The sequence below is a fragment of the Paramormyrops kingsleyae genome, chromosome 16 (genome assembly GCF_048594095.1).
Source record: "Paramormyrops kingsleyae isolate MSU_618 chromosome 16, PKINGS_0.4, whole genome shotgun sequence".
NCBI lineage: Eukaryota > Metazoa > Chordata > Actinopteri > Osteoglossiformes > Mormyridae > Paramormyrops > Paramormyrops kingsleyae.
In genome coordinates, this window is record NC_132812.1 from 244,623 (window position 1) to 264,388 (window position 19,766).

Here is a 19,766-nt window from a genome sequence, read left to right on the forward strand (position 1 = left end):
CAGATGATTTGAAACAGGTAAGAAAGATCTACGAATGATGAGTAAAACGTGTGCTGCAATGTAAGGGCTGACTGCAGACAGATGTGTTCTTTGACACATGGAGCATGTTAACGCTGTAACGCTGTGGAAGGTGAAACTGGTTCACATTATCACTAGATCCCACACTCTCCAAGACTATGCTGATGAAAGAAAGGGTTTAACACAACCCACTGTAATCCCCTAACTGTAAGTCATTTACACGTTGATTCACTTGACTCCAAATAATTTATTATTCTTAAAAAAAAGAGCTTTAGCATAATTGCATTTTTGTGCTTTTTAACCGACCATGATTAACATATTTATCAAAATATGATTAACATATTTATCATTCCTTTTTGAATGCAGTCATGTTTTGTAAATGGTAGGTTCATCACTAACTAATCACTTGTAAATGACTTGTAAATGTATTAACAAAACATACACAAACTGTTAGCATATCACTTATTAATCATTTATGAATGTTTTGTAAATGGTAGGTTCATCACTAACTAATCACTTGTAAATGACTTGTAAATGTATTAACAAAACATACACAAACTGTTAGCATATCACTTATTAATCATTTATGAATGTTTTGTAAATAATTAGTTCATCATTAACTAATCACTTGTAAATGCCTTACAAAGGAACGTTATAAAGTGTTACCCATTTTTCCTGTGTCTGCTCCCTTTACACGTAGATAGTGATATAAACATGTACCTTTAAAATATATGTTCAGTTTATAAACTTAATTATTTCATTTGTAACAAACAAGCACAATACACAAGTGCACTAAAGCCCAACACATGGTTCAGAAGCCTCCTACCCCACCTTACACCAGCCACATGGACACCATCTGTCCAATTGGGCATCCTCAGTGTCTTGTGCCTCCTGAAACATCACATCAGTTTCTTCTTCTTCCTCAAATCCTTCTTCCTGAATGGTTTCCAGCAATGATCTGCCTCCTTGTGACAAAGTATATCCCAAAATATTCCCTCTCTTTTCTCTCCTTCTCCCTTAACCTCCTCCACATTCACTCCCACCTCACATCCATTCTCCTCACCTCCATTTACCATATGCATTACATCCATACCAGCCTCTGCCCCCTCCATCTCACCATCAGAGGCATTCCCCTCAAATTTACCCCTTTCTGATATCTCCTTATTTTCCCAAGTATCCCTTTCTAGGGCTATTGACAGTTTGGCTGCCATTAAAAAGGCCCATTAGTGATATGAAACTGTGTGACGCTACCTTTACGTCAAGATATCTCAGCAATGACTTAAAAACCAAAGACCAAATTTTCTGGATATGTTCATGATATTATTAGCTAGCTTTATTTAAAAAATTTATCAATTTTGAAATATAGGTTTTTTTCTTATTGAATTTTATTCATACGGGGAAGGCATATGATAGAGCTGGACAATACCTTCAAAACAATATAAGGACCATTTCTGTGCAGCTTATATTAAGGTAAATATAGCCAGTCAAAGTCATAGTCCCCCCAAAAAAAAGTTAATAATTTTTTCGCTTAAATCTCCCTCAATATTGATCCAAGACTCGCCCAATTTCAGTTTCATGAGTTACTCATGTGACCAAATCGGCATGCCAAGTTTCATTAAAATCCGTGACGATGAGGTCCGAAAGTGTGATGATTTGACATGGAATGACCCAATAGACCATATGCACAATAAACAGTAAATGACACCAAATTATAACTAACATCAAATAGGAAACAACAGCGCTCCACAACAAGTGAGAACCCAGATGAATGCTACCAAGAACTGTGTTAACACTGATGAAACTAAGAGTATTTTATTTTTATTCTATGCAACATTGTTTTTTAAAAATGTAATAGTCAGCTTGAAGGGGTTGTCTCTTAAGGCCTTTATTGTTTGCTATTGCCATGTAACTCCTACCTGTTGTACTTTGAGCTAGTTGACATTTGTAGGAATTGTGCAGGTGTTTTGGTCTCCCTTTATGCAGATGACCTGCTGCTATATCTGTCCTATATTGAGGTTTCGATCCCAGCTGCCCTGTCCATTCTTCAGGCATTTGCCCAGGTATCTGGATATAAACTGAACTTGTGTGAAAGTGAGATCTTTCGCATTAACACAGCTGCTAAATGACACCCCTTATATAAATTCCCCTTTAAAGTTGCAAATGACAGCTTCACTTATCTTTGCAAAACCATTACAAATAAATGTTATGGTCACCTCAAGGCTAACTTCCTCCCACTGTTGTCTAGGATCCAGGACGATTGTGAACATTAGTTTATTTTGAATCTTTCTCTAACAGGTCGGATTAACGCCATTAAAATGAATGTTCTGCCGCTTCTCTCTTACTTGTTTCAAAACATCCCAGTGTGTCTTCCTCAGGCCATTTTTCGTAAAGCTGACAATTTGGTCTTGGAATTTGTTTGGAATAAGAAAACCGGCAAGACTGCATGGGCAAACACCATTTACAAAAGTCAAAAACCCAGAGGACTACCCTTGCCCATGTTTAGATTGTATTATTGGGCTTGTAATATTCAAATTTTACAACTCTACCGTAGTTTTAAATAAGAGACATACATTAAATGAGAGAGACATACGCAGCAAAATGGATGAATTGATACGCGGTGTCATGGTCAATGAATACAGTAATGATGTAGACGCAGCCGCTCAACCGTTCTGGGATATGGAGCGGGACAAGCATGTACCGACAGACGTTGTGCAATGAATGTAACTGTTTGCGATTGACTCTGGTCAAAAATATGTTTGAATATTTTTTATTTGTTTGTAATCATTCTAATTAAATGATCTGCCTCAAAAACATTGGGTCATTATGTCTAACAAAGGGTAACCACTTGAACCCTGAAAACATTCACAATCCTTTCAGTCAAGTATAACCTGCTAAAGAATCGTCTGTTTCATTTATTTCAAAGCGGACTCTTTGTCCGAAAGCTGTATCCCCATATCACTAAACGGCCACCAGAATCGGTATCTATCCCTGAAAAACCCCGGGTATCAGCCCTTGGTACTACTTTTTCAGACCGCCAATGGAGGGGTATCCTAGATAGAGACAGACATGGTCTCTTGCACTGTAAGCTGCTTCATAAAGCTCATTTTACCAAAGGCATTCCAACAGCCGATACCAGGACCACCTCAATATCTGTAACATCCTTCACTACCTTACTGTCTAGGCACCTCATCCTTTTAAATGGAGACAGGCTAACCCTTCCAATATATGATGGGTGGACACAGGAAGTCGGGGTTTTTCAGGGATAGAAACCGAAAGGTAGAGTTTGTTTTGATGTCTTTCTTTGGTCCTGAATATGTGTTGTGTTCAGAAATGCTTTGCAATAAAAGTGAGGACTGTCCTTGTGTAAGTTTGTAACATTTTGATTGCTGTTAATTTGCTTTTTCATCACTTTTCTAAGAGAAGAAACACCTTACAATTCAGTATATTGCTCAAGTCTGTGATTAGCATGAACTTGTGAAAGTGATTTACAGATTTTTTTTCTGATTCATCTTTTTCAATTTCTTTATACATGTTGCTCATGTAAAGTGGGATGACTTTAAATAAATGTGATATTGTCTGTTGTAGGTACCACTGCTCATCAAGTTTGCACATGTCTGCCTGTACTTTGGGAAAATATTCAAATATTATGCTTTTCAGAGGACCTGCTTATCTGTGGTAGTAGTGCTGTCACAGCCCACATGGCAGTGTAATGGATTCCTGGGGGAGGGGGGGAGCAGGGTTGGGCTATGCCCCCCCCTCCCCCAGTCTTTCATCTATGCATACCTAATAATGTGTGTGTGTGTGTGTGTGTGTGTGTGTGTGTATATATATATATATATATATATATATATATATATATATATATATATACTCACCTAAAGGATTATTAGGAACACCTGTTCAATTTCTCATTAATGCAATTATCTAATCAACCAATCACATGGCAGTTGCTTCAATGCATTTAGGGTTGTGGTCCTGGTCAAGACAATCTCCTGAACTCCAAACTGAATGTCAGAATGGGAAAGAAAGGTTATTTAAGCAATTTTGAGCGTGGCATGGTTGTTGGTGCCAGACGGGCCGGTCTGAGTATTTCACAATCTGCTCAGTTACTGGGATTTTCACACACAACCATTTCTAGGGTTTACAAAGAATGGTGTGCAAAGGGAAAAACATCCAGTATGCGGCAGTCCTGTGGGCGAAAATGCATTGTTGATGCTAGAGGTCAGAGGAGAATGGGCTGACTGATTCAAGCTGATAGAAGAGCAACATTCACTGAAATAACCACTCGTTACAACCGAGGTATGCAGCAAAGCATTTGTGAAGCCACAACATGCACAACCTTGAGGCGGATGGGCTACAACAGCAGAAGACCCCACCGGGTACCACTCATCTCCACTACAAATAGGAAAAAGAGGCTACAATTTGCACGAGCTCACCAAAATTGGGACAGTTGAAGACTGGAAAAATGTTGCCTGGTCTGATGAGACTCGATTTCTGTTGAGACATTCAAATGGTAGAGTCAGAATTTGGCGTAAACAGAATGAGAACATGGATCCATCATGCCTTGTTACCACTGTGCAGGCTGGTGGTGGTGGTGTAATGGTGTGGGGGATGTTTTCTTGGCACACTTTAGGCCCCTTAGTGCCAATTGGGCATCGTTTAAATGCCACGGCCTACCTGAGCATTGTTTCTGACCATGTCCATCCCTTTATGACCACCATGTACCCATCCTCTGATGGCTACTTCCAGCAGGATAATGCACCATGTCACAAAGCTCGAATCATTTCAAATTGGTTTCTGGAACATGACAATGAGTTCACTGTACTAAAATGGCCGCCACAGTCACCAGATCTCAACCCAATAGAGCATCTTTGGGATGTGGTGGAACGGGAGCTTCGTGCCCTGGATGTGCATCCCACAAATCTCCATCAACTGCAAGATGCTATCCTATCAATATGGGCCAACATTTCTAAAGAATGCTTTCAGCACCTTGTTGAATCAATGCCACGTAGAATTAAGGCAGTTCTGAAGGCGAAAGGGGGTCAAACACCGTATTAGTATGGTGTTCCTAATAATCCTTTAGGTGAGTGTATATATGTAAAATTTATGACTGCAATTTCAATGATGTCTCTCAGAACTTTTCATGCACCCTCCCAGTCGAGGCAGTTACAGCTGAGAATATGTTGGCGTTCACTTCGTTACATTGCAGCTGAGAGCAGGAAACCCTGTCACTGTTACAGCAACACAATTCACTGTCCCTGAAAAATGGTAAGAGAATACTCACTATGAATGATTCTGAATTACATCACCAAGCTATTTACAACATAGCATCATCAGAATGGGCCACTGTAGTACTGATGGAAAAGTACATGGATAGGGAGCCACTGGTCTGGTTGCCTGCACTGTTTGTTCAATCTTAAGCAATCAGCAGGTCTCAGGAGGACTTGTGGAGGGTTGCTGCCCCCTAGTGGACATACATAGTTTCTAATGCAGTGGTCACCAACCTTTTCAAGCCGAAGATCCCTGACCTCGGCCTTAATGAAAGGCAAGATCTACCTATCGAAGAATAGATAGAAAAAGACAGCCCAGATTGTACTTCCAACTTGAGGCCTTTTATTTAGTATTTGAATTGTATTTGAATTTAATATACATTAAATGTTCTTTTCTTTTTCTTTTTTTACTTAACTCGGAAGCAACCATCATATAATCAGATCATATGAAGTGGCACTGAACTCAAGAAAAATGCCATTGTCAGCAGTAAAGTGCTTATTCACTGAAGTTTCTGACGGTACTACCTACCTTATAAATGAACTGTTTTATCAACAAAATTATCAACAATCTCAAATTAAGCTAAGTGCAGTTATGTCCCACTTTTTTATGTTATCACTTTTCTCAATGCCACCAGAAGGCAAAACTCAGATCTCAGCTCGTCAACTTTCCGTGCACGAATCGCGCTCTTTTGCGGGTAGCGGTCTTTAAATTTCGGGTGGTTGGTATTGTGATGCCGCTCCAGATTCCCTCTTTTACATAATGCTTGTTTTTGGTGGCACAACATACATACACACTTCTCTTTTACCAAGGTAAACAGAAATTCCTGTTCCCATTCTGGATGAAAATTGTATGTTTTTGCCTTCTTTCGTGGAGCCTCCGCCATTCTAGTTTGTAGTATGTTACCTCGCGCGGGCTATCACCATGGAGATCCATATTGACGTTTGCGACAGTTAATTTACGGGTGCTCTTCTTTTATCTGATTGGTCACTTCATTGAAAATAAAGCAGTTGGATTAAGAGATACAGATGCTTGCAAAACTGAAAACGTTTTTATTTTCGGGAGCTACCGGGACAGTGATAAAGATCTACCAGTCGATCGCGATCGACGGGTTGGCGACCACTGTTCTAATGAATCCTCATCCATCCAAGGTATCCTTGAACACAAGCTGGTCGACTTTCTCAGTTGTTTAAAGTTTCCACTGCTTTATTTCACAATGATGGAAGCTTTCATTCTTAAGACACGACACAGCTACGAAATAAAACAAGGCTGTTAGGTATGAGTCTGTATATAAAGTAAACCTGCAAATAAAAAAGTTAGAAATAGGTCAGTGGAGAGTTTTCAAAGCACTTTTAAGGAAAGTGAAACTGTAAGGTGTCCCCCCCTCGTATGACTTTCCCATGGTGGGGGCTGGGGGGGGGGGGTGTGCTTCTTCATCGCATAGGTGGTCAGATAGGCATGTTGCTGGCCACCCTAAACGAGGACCCAACATGATGTTGGCCACTGCTGCTGGGCTGCTGTCACAGTTGGTGATTTTTGCTACCTGACTCGACAGTGATCTCAGCCATGGTCCATCTGCAGATGTCTCCTGACCCTCATTATATTTCGTGAATCGAAACACTGGAAGGGAAAAAGAGGACGCCCACCAGGTGCAGGATGGCCTGCAGAATGCAGGAAATACCCCAAGAAGCCATGCAAAGGATCCACTCCTTACTCAAAAGTCAACTTGGCCAATACCCAATCAAACTCATACCCAAAATTTTCAGCAATTCTCCTTCACTGGGTGATTCTATAATTTGGGGTACATTCCATGTCCACTGATGTTATTTATATTTATTTAGTCTTTTATTCTCTGAAATTTCACATTTTATGCATAAAAGTACATGATGTAATATCGCTATACAAATATTTAATGTAGTTTTTGCATATTTCACCTTAAAATCTATCATGATCATCTTAAATTTATAGATTTTGCCATGTCCGATTTCAGGTTGACAGTGTTTTGGTTTCAAAATAATTCATTAAAAAACATTAAAGTCAATAAATATATTTTAGAATGCTTTTCAGAGGGTTATATACTAAGGAAAAATAATTTTAAATTTAATTTTCACAATTATATACTGTACTTCAAATATTGACATTTACTGTTGTTCGCAAAACGTATGTCAACTAAGTTACTAACAAAACTCCCCTCTCTGACTCAAAAATGGTTTGCACCAATAACATGTGACCAGCACTTTGTGATGCCATTGTCCTTTTTGGAGGACATTTTGAATACAACATGGTGAGTGTCCTCTCATTTTCATTAATATTTGATCTGAAATAGCACATGGCCCTGCAGTATATTAATTAAGCATCAACTAAGTCACTCACATAATCATGGCTTTTAAATGTTTTCATATATTAACTAAATTATAAGTTAAAAATAGCTGTTAACCTGTTCAAGAAAATGGCATGTGCTTAGCTATACTATGCTAGGTGTTGAAGTTATGTGACAAAATATGGAAATTGTCAACCAAGTTACCTGTCAACTAAGTTACCCAGCCTGGGTAACTTAGTTGGCAGGTAACACCAGTGCTCTGTATCATCAGTAATTTTCACCACATTATTATCATTATCAATCTACATATCTCTTAGCATACTTTAAGACTCTTTTTTTATTGGTTAAATCTATTTTAATTACAAACAACAACAACAAATTTATTTTTGTATAGCGCATTATCACAACATTACATTGTCCCAAAGCGCTTTACAGCATCCCCACCCAAAGCCCCCAGTGAGTAAGCCATAGGCGAAAGTGGCAAGGAAAAACTCCCTAGAAGGAAGAAACCTTGGGAGGGACCAGACTCAAAGGGGGAGCCCATCCTCCAGGGGCCGGCAGGGAGAGTCAAATACAGTTTAGTCTGAAACACAAACGGGGAGCAGGGGGGAGATGACAAGCCGGTGCCAACACTTCCTCCAATCGCCAGGCAGCCAGAAGGCAGGGAGCGGGTCATACAAGGAAGATGACACTGGCAGAACGGCGAGCTGGATGCACGGTCGTCATTGGCAGTGGCGACGTCACATGTTGCAGGGTGTGCTGGACATCTTGATAGATTGAAAGCTCCAGGTAGCACCACCCAGGAGAAGGTGGTGGAAATAAATGCAATTAGTCAAAGTAAGGGAGACTATAGGCAGTGCTGAAAGTTAGATGAGTGCAATATGAAGTGCAATGCTCCGGCAGATATGGCTATGGCAGCATAAGTAGGAGGGAGAGGCAGGTGGGAATGCAGGCATGGGGAGTCCCTGAAATGTCAGCACTCCAATCCCACAAGCAATTGTGAAGCTAGAGTGACAGCACTGTCAATTCAGTTTATCCAAAGCCAATGGCACCGATCCCCACCCAGCTCTACACCTCACACTATAGGTTTAACTGGGAGTGAGAAGCTAGCTAGAGCTAGAACTAGTGTCCCTATAAGCTAAACTAAATAGGTGTGTTTTTAGTCTAGACTTGAATATTGAAAGTGAGCCTGAAACCCGCACATCTGGTGGAAGACCGTTCCACAGCTGAGGAGCTCTATAGGAGAAAGCTCTGCAGCCTGCCGTAGATCTTTCTACCCTAGGTACTAACAGATATCCCGCACCTTGAGATCGAAGCAAGCGTGGGGGATTGTAAGTGGTCAGCAGATTATTAAGGTAGTCTGGTGCAAGGCCATTCAGTGCTTTATAGGTTAACAGCAGTATTTTATAGTCAATCCGAGACTTAACTGGTAACCAATGAAGGGAGGATAAGACTGGTGTGATGTGATCAAATTTTTTAGTGTTTGTGAGAACTCTGGCTGCCGCATTTTGTACCAGCTGAAGTTTATTTAAGGAACCAGACGGGCAACCAGAAAGGAGGGCATTACAGTAGTCTAGTCTGGTAGTTACGAAGGCATGTATTAATTTTTCTGCATCACGAAGTGAGAGCATCTTACGAAGCTTGGCTATGTTTCGTAGATGATAAAACACAGTTCTAGTAATACTTCTTATGTGAGCATCAAAACATAGATCTGAATCTACTAGAAGACCAAGATTTCTAACCACTGTGTTAGGTTGTGTAGGAAGGCCACTAATGCTGAGGTGGTGAAACTTATTTCTTGCAGCCTTGGGACCAATCACCAGTACTTCTGTTTTTTCTGTGTTTAACATTAGAAAATTTTTTGCCATCCAGCACCGAATATCTAACAGACAATCTTATGACAAGCCTATGATGTCATCTATTTAGATTTCCAAAAGGCTTTTGATGTTGTTCCCCACAAGAGGCTCTCACTTAAACTCAAAGCGACAGGTATTTTAGGAACTGTAGCGACTTGGATTGATAACTGGTTAACGGATAGGAAGCAGCGAGTAGTTATAAGAGGCTCGATGTCACAGTGGGCCTGCGTTCATAGTGGGGTACCGCAGGGTTCAATTTTAGGACCACTTTTGTTCCTAATTTACATAAATGATATAGACACCAATATATACAGTAAACTGGTGAAATTTGCAGATGACACCAAGGTGGGTGGTGTAGCAGATACTGAACTAGCGGCTCAGCAGCTACAGCGGGATCTTAATTTAATTAGTGACTGGGCTGACACCTGGCAGATGAAATTTAACATAGACAAATGTAAGGTACTCCATGTAGGGAGCAGAAATATAAAGTACAGGTATTTTATGGGACCTACTGAAATAAAGGTAGCTGATTATGAGAAAGACCTTGGTGTGTATGTTGATGCTTCCATGTCTCATTCTCGCCAGTGTGGGGAAGCAATAAAAAAGGCCAATAGGATGTTGGGGTACATCTCCAGGTGTGTGGAGTTTAAGTCAAGGGAGGTAATGCTAAGATTATACAATTCCTTGGTGAGACCTCACCTAGAATATTGTGTACAGGTTTGGTCACCATATCTTAAAAAGGACATAGCGGCCTTAGAAAAGGTGCAGCGTAGGGCCACAAGAATGATTCCTGGTCTTAGAGGAATGTCATACGAGGAAAGGTTATTTGAGCTAAATCTGTTCAGCCTCAAGCAAAGGAGACTGAGGGGGGACATGATCCAGGTCTATAAGATTCTAACAGGTTTGGATGCTGTTCAACCGAATAGTTACTTCAGCATTAGTTCAAATACAAGAACTCGTGGCCATAGGTGGAAATTAGCGGGAGAACATTTCAAACTGGATTTAAGGAAGCACTTCTTTACACAGCGTGTAGTCAGAGTATGGAATAGTCTTCCTGATAACGTAGTGCAAGCTGAATCCTTGGGTTCCTTTAAATCAGAGCTAGATAAGATTTTAACAACTCTGAGCTATTAGTTAAGTTCTCCCCAAGCGAGCTCGATGGGCCGAATGGCCTCCTCTCGTTTGTATAGTTCTTATGTTCTTGTTCTTATGTTCTTATGTTCTAACCGAGATAGGAGTGATGTATCATCAGGGTTAACAGATATATATAACTGTGTATCATCTGCATAACAATGAAAACCAACACCATGTTTTCTAATAATGTTACCAAGCGGTAGCATGTATAGTGTAAACAGTAGTGGGCCCAGTACTGATCCCTGTGGGACACCGTATGTGACTTTGGTGGCCTTGGATGATTCGTTGTTCACATGTGCATACTGATAGCGATCAGTTAAATATGAGCGGAACCAAGAGAGTGCTGTCCCTGTAATGCCAACTACACCTTCTAACCGGTCCAAGAGGATATTATGGTCCACAGTATCAAATGCTGCAGTTAAATCCAGTAATACCAACAGCGATATCAAGCCACGGTCAGAAGCCATAAGTAAATCATTCATTACTTTGACTAGAGCAGTTTCTGTGCTATGGTTTGGTCTAAAGCCAGACTGATACAATTCATTATTATTATTTTTTTGTAGGAAAGTAGACAACTGACGAACTACAACCTTTTCCACGATCTTTGAAATGAAAGGAAGATTTGAGATTGGTCTATAGTTTCCTAAAACACTAGGGTCAAGATTTGGTTTCTTTAGAATGGGTCTAATAACAGCCAATTTAAAAGGTTTAGGAACATATCCAAGCTTAAGAGAAGAGTTTAACACATTTAACAGGGTATTGCTAATCTGTGGTGCGATTTCCTTGAAAAATTTTGTAGGAATTGGGTCTATGAGGCTTGTAGAGGATTTACAGGAGGAAATTAAGCTCAGGAGTTCTGGGTGATTTATAGGAATGAAAGATTCAAAAGTCTCATTATTGATAGGCATAAGACTAGCAGGAGTCTGGCAGTCATAGGTAGCTAAGGATGTGCACTGGATGGTCTGTCTAATCTTAGTTATTTTACCATTAAAGAATGTAATAAAGTCATTACTCTTAAGAGATTGTGGGACTTGCGAGTTTAATGGAGAATTCTGTGTTAACCTAGCCACGGATTCAAATAGGAATTTTGAATTGTTTTTGTTCCCGTCTATTAATCTGGAGAGATACACAGACCTAGCAGACACTAGTGCTTGTCTGTATTTAGACAGGCTCTCTTTCCATGCAGATTTGAAAACTTCTAGTTTAGTTGAGCGCCATTTGCGCTCTAGCTTGCGTGATGCCTGTTTGAGTTCACGTGTATGATCAGAGTACCAGGGGGCAGGTTTCTTATCTCTATGCTTTATTTTCTTAAGTGGAGCTACAAGATCTAGTGTGCTACGAAGGGATTTATCCATGTTTGCAGTCGCCTGTTCAAGTTCATTTATACACGATGCTTCAGATGTAAGGCTGAAGGACTGTGGAAGTTGTTTCATAAATGTTATTGTAGTTAGTGAGGCAATGGAACGTCTGATTCTGTACTTTGGAGCTGCGGTCAACGGGAGGCTATACTGGATTTCAAACGTTAACAAGTAATGATCAGAGAGAAGGGGACTCTGAGGCATAATAGATACATGTTCCACCAAGATGCCATGACTAATAATCAAATCAAGGGTATGGTTACAGGCATGAGTAGGCCCGACTACATTCTGACATACACCTAGAGAGTCAAGAATAGCTGTAAACGCTATTTTTAAAGGATCACTATCTTTCTCCATATGAATGTTAAAATCACCCACAATAACAGCTTTGTCAGTACTGACCACCAGGTTAGTTAAAAAATCAGCGAACTCCTTAAGAAAATTACTGTACGGCCCAGGTGGTCTATAAACAATAACAATGGTGATTTGGGGTGAAGAGCAAGAAAGAGATGAGCCAGCAAGACTAAGAACAAGAGTTTCAAATGTGCTGAAACTAAGACCACATTTCTCAGTCACTCCTAGGCTGGATTGAAAAATTGCAGCAACACCACCACCTTTGCGATTTGGTCGAGGGTTATGCTTGTAACTGTATTCAGCTGGAGTAGATTCATTCAGTGCCATGAATTCATTTGGTTTAAGCCAGGTCTCCGTGAGGCATATGGCACCAAGACTAAAATCAGTAATTATTTCATTTATTAATAGTGCCTTAGGAGCCAGTGATCTTACATTCATAAGTCCAAGTTTAAGTTTAAGCCCTGCATCACAGCTGTTTTCTAGTAACGGATTCATTGTAATTTTTATTAAGTTATTATGGCACACACTACGGTGGAATCGGCTTCCATGATTAAAAACGCGGGGAACAGACACAGTCTCAATAAAATGAGTGTCAGCAGCTGAAAAGCAGCGGCGATATAGGGTGCGTGGAGATGCTGATCCAGCGAGAAGGGAAGCATATTTATAGAAGCAGAGACAGGCATGGCACAGGCTAAGGGCACAAGGAAAGGTCAAAACAGTGGCAATGATGAGTAAGAGAGAAAAAAGGAGCAAGAGGGCCTATTGGAGGAAGGCACAGCAGAAAAAGAGGGAAGAGCAGCACAGACATGAAAACTTATTTACAAACAGTCCAGACAGCCAAGTTGTAAATCAGCCTCAGGAAACAAAGTAGAAAACTGCAGTATGTTGACAAAGAAATGGAGTTGTTTACTGAATATAATATTTAAATAGGACATAGTAAAATGTCTCTATTCATAAACAGTGCATATACACTCACCTAAAGGATTATTAGGAACACCATACTAATACGGTGTTTGACCCCCTTTCACCTTCAGAACTGCCTTAATTCTACGTGGCATTGATTCAACAAGGTGCTGAAAGCATTCTTTAGAAATGTTGGCCCATATTGATAGGATAGCATCTTGCAGTTGATGGAGATTTGTGGGATGCACATCCAGGGCACGAAGCTCCCGTTCCACCACATCCCAAAGATGCTCTATTGGGTTGAGATCTGGTGACTGTGGGGGCCATTGTAGTACAGTGAACTCATTGTCATGTTCAAGAAACCAATTTGAAATGATTCGAGCTTTGTGACACGGTGCATTATCCTGCTGGAAGTAGCCATCAGAGGATGGGTACATGGTGGTCATAAAGGGATGGACATAGTCAGAAACAATGCTCAGGTAGGCCGTGGCATTTAAACGATGCCCAATTGGCACTAAGGGGCCTAAAGTGTGCCAAGAAAACATCCCCCACACCATTACACCACCACCACCAGCCTGCACAGTGGTAACAAGGCATGATGGATCCATGTTCTCATTCTGTTTACACCAAATTCTGACTCTACCATTTGAATGTCTCAACAGAAATCGAGACTCATCAGACCAGGCAACATTTTCCCAGTCTTCAACTGTCCAATTTTGGTGAGCTCGTGCAAATTGTAGCCTCTTTTTCCTATTTGTAGTGGAGATGAGTGGTACCCGGTGGGGTCTTCTGCTGTTGTAGCCCATCCGCCTCAAGGTTGTGCGTGTTGTGGCTTCACAAATGCTTTGCTGCATACCTCGGTTGTAACGAGTGGTTATTTCAGTCAAAATTGCTCTTCTATCAGCTTGAATCAGTCGGCCCATTCTCCTCTGACCTCTAGCGTCAACAAGGCATTTTCACCCACAGGACTGTGACTTTCGGTCGGCCTCAAAAAGGTTCTGGCAAACCATACGGAGTATCAGGAGGGGGAAGCAGCTCCTTGTTCCTACTATTTATAGTGGGGGGGGGGGGGGGGGGCTGTTGACCTCACCTGGGGACATCATCCGGAGGTGGAAGGAATACTTTGAGGACCTCCTCAACCCTGCCTCAGATACAGCTACGCATACTGCCTTTGAGACATCTGAGGGCACAGAGCCCGAGGGTGCTTGGGGGGGCTTGCCCATCACTGAGGCTGAGGTGGCCGGGGTGGTTAAACAACTCCGTGGTGGCCGGGCCCCGGGGGTGGACAAGATCCGCCCGGAGTACCTGAAGGCTCTAGATGTTGTGGGGCTGTCGTGGCTGACACGCCTTCTCAACAGTGCGTGGAGGTCAGGGACAGTGCCGCTGGATTGGCAGACCGGGGTGGTGGTCCCCTTATTTAAGAAAGGGGACCGGAGGGTGTGTTCCAACTACAGGGGGATCACACTTCTCAGCCTCCCTGGGAAAGTCTATTCCGGGGTACTGGAGAGGAGGGTGAGATCGATAGTCGAATCTCGGATTCAGGAGGAATAATGCGGTTTTCGTCCTGGTCGTGGAACGCTGGACCAGCTTTATACCCTTGCAAGGGTACTGGAGGGGGCCTGGGAGTTTGCCTATCCAGTCTACATGTGTTTTGTGGATTTGGAAAAGGCTTACGACCGGGTTCCCCGAGGTGCTCTGTGGGGGGTGCTTCGAGAGTATGGGGTCCGGGGTCCACTGTTGTGGGCGATCCGGTCCCTGTACGAACGAAGCAGAAGCTTGGTCCGCATTGCCAGCAATAAGTCGGACGTGTTCCAGGTGCGTGTTGGGCTCCGCCAGGGCTGCCCTTTGTCATCGGTCCTGTTTATCATATTTATGGACAGGATTTCTAGGCGTAGCCAAGGCGTCGAGGGTGTCCAGTTTGGTGACCTCAGGATTGCCTCGCTGCTTTTTGCAGACGATGTCGTCCTGCTGGCTTCATCTGCTGGGGATCTCCAGCAGGCACTGGGGTGGTTTGCAGCCGAGTGCGAAGTGGCAGGGATGAGGATTAACACGTCCAAGTCCGAGACCATGGTTCTCAGCCGGAAACGGGTGGTTTGCCCTCTTCGGGTTGGGGAAGACGTACTGCCTCAAGTGGAGGAGTTTAAGCATCTCGGGGTCTTGTTCTCGAGTGAGGGTAGGCGAGATCGGGAGCTGGATAGACGGATCGGAGCGGCGTCTGCAGTTCTGCAGGCGCTTAACCGGTCCGTCGTGGCTAAGAAAGAACTGAGCCAAAAAGCCAAGCTCTCGATCTATTGGTCCATCTTTGTCCCTACCCTCACCTATGGTCATGAGCTATGGGTAATGACCGAAAGAACGAGATCGCGAATACAAGCGGCCGAAATGAGGTTTCTCCACAGGGTGTCTGGGCTCTCCCTTAGGGATAGGGTGAGAAGTTCGGATATCCGGGAGGGCCTCAGAGTAGAACCGCTGCTTCTTCACGTCGAAAGGAGCCAGTTGAGGTGATTTGGACATCTGGTGCGGATGCCTCCTGGGCGGCTACCCGGAGAGGTTTTCCGTGCATGTCCTACAGGGAGGAGGCCCCGGGGCAGGCCCAGGACTCGCTGGAGGGATTATATCTCTCGGCTGGCCTGGGAACGCCTCGGTGTCCCCCCCGAGGAGCTGGTGGGGTTAGCTGGGGAGAGGGAGGTCAGGTTGCCTCTACTGAAGCTGCTACCCCCGCGACCCGAACCCCGGACAATCGGCAGAAGATGGATGGGATGGATGGACGGATGGACTGCCGCATACTGGATGTTTTTCCCTTTGCACACCATTCTTTGTAAACCTGCACACTATAGCAACAGAAGTGTGTTTTTCTTATAGCCCAGGTCACCAACAGTCAAAAATTTAGGATATTGTTTTTTTATTATTTAAAATGAGGTGGACATTATTATTTAATTACATTTAATAGGAACTAGTTAGAAGCTGCATTTAGAAGTAGAAGTAGAAGCTGCATTTAGAATTAATCGCTAGGCAGATGTACCATAGCCTGTCCTTCGACCTACAAGGTAAAAACATATTGCACCAAAGCGGGGTCAATAGTCTTTAAAAGAATAAAATACATTACAGGTGTTTATTGACGAATCATTTTAAATGCGTTTTAAGGGTAATGGCTTTTATCAGCGTGCTTGTAACGGTGCTCTGGGCACATCGATCTTTTCTAGCTAGAGACGAAAGAGGGTCTAGCGGTTTTAAATGGTAAAAAATAAAAAAATAGTTGTTAACGTGTAATTTTAACCAAATGTGCTTTTTTATGTCAGTAAAAGCACAGCCAATATGTTTAGACATGTCAGGCGACGAATGGCCGCGAGCCCTCTATTATGTCATGAGCGATGTTTTCGGGGAGCCGCGTGATGAAGCAACATGTCCGCCAGTAGCCGTAGCATGTCCGGTACAGTACATGCCAGCAAAACGGGGGTCATTAGTCTTTAAAAGAATAAAACACATTACATGTATTTATTAATGTACTGGTTTAAATGCGTTTTGAGGATAATAAAACTTTTAGCAGCGTAATTTTAACCGTGCTCTGGGCTCGTCAACCTTTTCTAGCTAGAGATGAAAGAGATTATTGCGTTTTTAAATGGTAAAAACAATAGCTGTGTTTTGTTATTTTAAGCAAATTTGCTATTTTATGTCAGTAAAAGCGTTTTTAGGGTGAAATTATACGGTCTAGCATTGTTTCACTTGTTTTGATATACCAGACAGCTAATGGTCACAGTGGGGGAAACGGGGTTCAGCTACTGAAGACATTAACTGTCTTTGTTAATGTTTAAAGGTATAAAAAGCTTTAGCTGTATTTGTTAAATTGATATAAAAATTCAGCCTTAACTTTAAAAGCTCAGTTTTTCAAGTTGCTTGAACTTGAATGTGTTATTAACCACTCTAAATGATTTAAGCGGATTTAGCTTAAGTTGTATCTTTTCATGTGGAATGAACTGCAATGTGTCTGAATTAATTTAATTAATACTCATTAAGGTCAGTTAATTTACAATTCCTAATTTCAGGAGCCAGTTAATAAATCTAATTCATTTTCAAGTATTTCTCCTATAATACGTAATTCATGTTTACAATAATTTCCAGGGAAAGCATTTCCGGTAAGGCAGTGCTCACTGACAGAATATAAAGCTTGTTAGACTATGTAACATTATTTAGCAGGGCTGAGAGAAGGTGAGAGCTCCCCTAGTGGCTGCAGAAGTGCATTTCCCTAGAGCAGATATAATGGATGGCAGCCTCATTGCTTTCTAATCACAACTTGGGACAGAACAACAAATTTAATCATTTTGTTCATTTAATATTTTGGTTTTAATTAGGCTTAAATTTTGGATATCCATCTTTACATAATATTTAGAAACCCACCGCAGTTGAGAATGGAATGCCACAGATATTGGTCTCTATCACATATCATTGCTTGTTTTGTTTCAGGATTCCTTGGGTTCTTTAAACTGATTGCTCTGTATTAGTTGGCTCTGTGTGTTTAGATATGTATAACTGCCAAAGAGTTCTGAAAAACTGATGGTTTAGATACCAGGATTAGTATGAGCAGGACTTAATGTGTGCTCTTATGATGAGGATGTTAGAAAGCATTGAGGTTTTTTATTCTATGTGCATCCAATCTTAGTCTTCCACCCATGATCACTCCATGGAGCACGAACCAACACATCCCAACAAGATCCATTTTAGCTGTGGTAGGGGTTTTATGCACTTGTCCCATTCAACATCATGACAGTGAATTAAAAATCTACTAAATCAAAGGCAGTACAATGTCATGCTATGCAAATATACATCCAACACTATTGGTCTAAAGGGGAGTGGGCAGTTCAAGGACCCACACAGCAAAGAATATCACTGCTCAGGCTCTTTTCTGCAAATATAAGGCTACAAGGCCACGTGTGGGTAATCAAAAAGGCTTTACATTAACAAATACATCACCCCAAAAAAGCATCACATGAGCAATCAAAGCTGTTCCATTTCTTTTAATCTCAACAGAGAACATCTTGCAAGGTCAGTATTTGGCAGAGTTTCCTTCATGACGGTGGGTGAAATATACCACAGCTGCAGAACAGCCCAGCCTTGGCAGAATAGCCACATGTTAATGAGCTCTTGAGCAAAGACCTTTACTCCCAAAGGGACAGAAAACTGTATCAGGCCATGCTGGCAAAGACCCTTGTTTCAAGCCTAGTACCACTTTGCGTTGGATGCTGAAGAGGGCCCTTTAAATACTAGGGATGTGCACGAGTACTCGATTAATCGATTACCGAACCCATCAGCGACGATCGAGCATGAAAATGACGATCGATGGGCTCTAAAAATGCATTTTTTAACATTAAACTACTTTCATTCTTTCTGATTGGTTATGCTGGTATTTGGGCGGTAGTCTGATATTTGATTGGTTACGGCTGTGAGAAGTTGCGGTCTAGAGACAAGACCGGAGCACAGAGCGAAAATGGCTTCTAAAGTGCGCAGCGATGTCTGGCAACACTTTGAAAAACTTAACGAAAAAACAGTCAAGTGTAAGATGTGCAGCGCCACACTCGTCTACAACTCCACAACGAGTTCGATGCGTTATCATCTTGCACATAAACACAAAAAAGCAGATGATGCCGATGCCACTACCAGCAGTCAGACGAGCATAAGAGATTTCACCATCAGACAGAAATGCGACAAAGGCAGGGCAGAGAAGATGACGCAGTTAATAGCAGAAATGACAGCAGAAGACTTGCTGCCTATTAGTTTTGTGGAAGGTGAAGGTTTTAAACGTTTAATGAATTATGTTGAGCCCCACTATACTGTCCCATTGTGCAAAGCGGTCACTGCAAGGATTGATGCTCTATACAAAAAATGCGCTTGTTCACTAAAAGACAGTCTGTCGAAGCCAGCGCGGGTGGCAATAACTACGGGCTCGTGGACTTCGCTAACCACCGAATCGTATATGACGCTAACCTGTCATTACATAAATGAATGGAAAATTCACAGCGCAGTATTGGAGACGCGAGGTTTCGAGGAAACACACACAGCTGTGAACATTGGCAACTAACTGAAAGATGCAACAGAAAAGTGGCTGTTAACCCCCTGGGGCCTGAGGCCTTTTTTCCACTTTCGAGGTAGTCTGACATGCCTTGACATTTTAAAATATTTCACCTATCTAAAAAACATTTATCCCAAAGTGATACATTTGCTTTTATTCAGCACAAACTCAGCACCAATAATCTGAGACCTCTTAGAATGTTATTATTCTATTTTTTGTTAAAATCAACTTTAAACATATACTTTTCAAAAACCTATTTTCAGACATGCTGAGAAATTGTAAAAAATCACATTATAGACATTTCTAGGTAAGACTTTTGAGCTCTGAAGCTTATAGACACAGGGGTTGGCTACACATAGGTGAAAGTGACATTCTGAAATTTTATGTAGTTTGATTACTAAAGTGTTAGAACTTTGGAGTGACACTCTTTTTCTCAAAGTCAGTGGTCTTCACAATGAATATTGATGAGATAGGTGTCCTCACACCTGTAGTAG

At 41.8% G+C, this 19,766-nt stretch overlaps 1 protein-coding gene across 1 annotated transcript in view; it reads left to right on the forward strand.

Moving 5' to 3' along the window:
* LOC140578879 (uncharacterized) overlaps positions 1–13,801 on the forward strand; it is a 170,131-nt gene extending 156,330 nt beyond the window's left edge. The window contains exon 2 of the mRNA XM_072700968.1: positions 13,674–13,801. The gene's annotated coding sequence lies outside the window, so the exon portion shown is untranslated. The remainder of the gene's footprint in view (positions 1–13,673) is intronic.
* Positions 13,802–19,766: the final 5,965 nt, after the last annotated feature.